A 2,023-nucleotide genomic window follows, 5' to 3' on the forward strand; every position below is an offset into this window, starting at 1 on the left:
ACTATATGTTGTGTAGAACACTGCAAAACAATGTTGCTCTCATTTTTTTTTAATTTCGTACTTTTATTGTATTGCACTAAAGGAACAGCAGGATGCTTATGCAATGTTCTCTCATTCAGTTTTGAAAATCTAAAGTACCTGTGAGTTCTTGAGAATATCTTTACCATCAGATTAGAACGCTAAGTATAATAATCAATTTCTTAGTAAGTAATGTCTTGCATATATGAACACATTTAAAATGGCTTTAAATGTATTATTAAGTAGTTCATCACATATTTTTATGTCACATTCACTTATGCTTAAGGATTAAAGCAAGTATTAACTCTGACAGAAATATGGGAAATCTCATTCCTGCCATACACAGGAATAATATTCAAATCAGATAGAAAAAAATCACACTTTTCTTACTTTTGTAAATGTTATCCATATATAATCATCTACATGATAGATGAGGAAAACCATGAAGTTTCCCACAGGTTAGTTACATATTTTCAGTATTTGAATCACCCCATGTCTACCACTAACTTACAATTAGATGGCATTTCAATAAAATCAAAATGATCCTGACAAGTTCTTATAAACAAAAACTTCCAATGGACTAAGGATAGCCAATAATGAATGCAGTCATTCAGAGGATTATGATTGTTCCCTCAGGAGTGCAAGTTCAAACCTGTCAACCCCAGGGGTAATCATTTTCTTTTTACTTCATAAATAATTCCATTTAAATTCTTTATCCCAGTATAACATAGGAAAGTAGTCTTTCCATAAGCAAAAATGTGGGAACATTTAAACCTGAATCATTCTTTAAGGTAACTCTGATCAAATATCCAAGGCTGCTTTTTGAAACAGGATCTTGTTGGATAGAATCCCTTCCTTTACACGCTTTTTGCAAGCCATTAGTTGAGCCAGTTCTTCTGTGTGTTGTTCTATGAGTTCACCAAAACATGAATCATTCTATTGAGGTAGTGAAAAGGGTAGAAGATAAAAAGGTAATTCTCACCATCCTTCTTTGGGACAGTATGCTAGAATATCTGCATTCATGATAGTTCTGGGACCATAGAGTCCTGGTCTACTCATGATTGGCCAATTCATATACCTCCAAATACACTATACTGAAGGGGGTAAGATCCAGTATAAGCCATTCTGCTGACACAGAAGAAAGCAAGGATGAGGTATTCTGGAAAAACAAGAGCATTTAGGGTATTACATTGGTCTAAGGTGTTCTCATAATGAGTCTTCAACTCATCAAATACTGTAATGTGCAAGCTGGCAAATGAGAGCAGTGGTGAGCAGTGTCGCCAGCATGTAGCATGGCCCTGGAGAAGGAGCAGTGAGCAATGCTGGTGGCAGCACAGAAGGACAGTGCCCAGCCTTCTGGGTTAAATCATTCACTTCTCCCAGGCCACAGCCATGACTGCCAAACCACCTCTGATCCTGCCCTGCCAACATGCTTGAGCACCAACCCAAGTATGCAACGAGTTCAGGTGTGAAAAATGAGATGACTCTGGATCATGTACAAAAACCACACTCTTTTAATGAATACTTCAGGAAGAAGAGATTGCTAGGCAACCAAGAAAAGGGGGTTCCCAAATGAAAAATGGACACTTGAACCTTCTGCAGAACATGGGAGGAAGAGATGATTATATTGTACATGAAAGAAATCAGCTAAAAAAAATAATAAATTTTGCGCTAAACAGAAAATTTTCAATAGCTAGGATACCTAGATCTAAGAGAAGTTTACACTACCTTGCAAGCTCTTTTCCCTGAGCATTTATTAGTGTACACTAGAAAGATTAAGGGTAGAGTAAGGGAAGGGAGGGAGCCCGTTTAGTGTTGCTGATGTGATTGCTGCTGGGTTTCCAGAAAAGAAAACCTCCCCACTTCCCAGGAACCTTCTTTCAAATGCAAAAATCTTAACCCTGGGAAGAAAGCCACAAACTCTCTTGTCCTCAGGCCTTAGTTAAAGAGCTACTTTTTCCATAGAAGAGTAGAAGCAAAGCTGCCTCTATGTTAGGAGATATAT

General features: G+C 37.5%; 1 pseudogene; it reads right to left on the bottom strand.

Moving 5' to 3' along the window:
• Positions 1-926: 926 nt before the first annotated feature.
• Positions 927-1,305, bottom strand: LOC131483958 (protein cornichon homolog 1-like; annotated as a pseudogene).
• Between the last annotated feature and the right edge of the window lie 718 nt (positions 1,306-2,023).

Source organism: Neofelis nebulosa, chromosome 8, assembly GCF_028018385.1.
Source record: "Neofelis nebulosa isolate mNeoNeb1 chromosome 8, mNeoNeb1.pri, whole genome shotgun sequence".
Classification (NCBI taxonomy): Eukaryota; Metazoa; Chordata; class Mammalia; order Carnivora; family Felidae; genus Neofelis; species Neofelis nebulosa.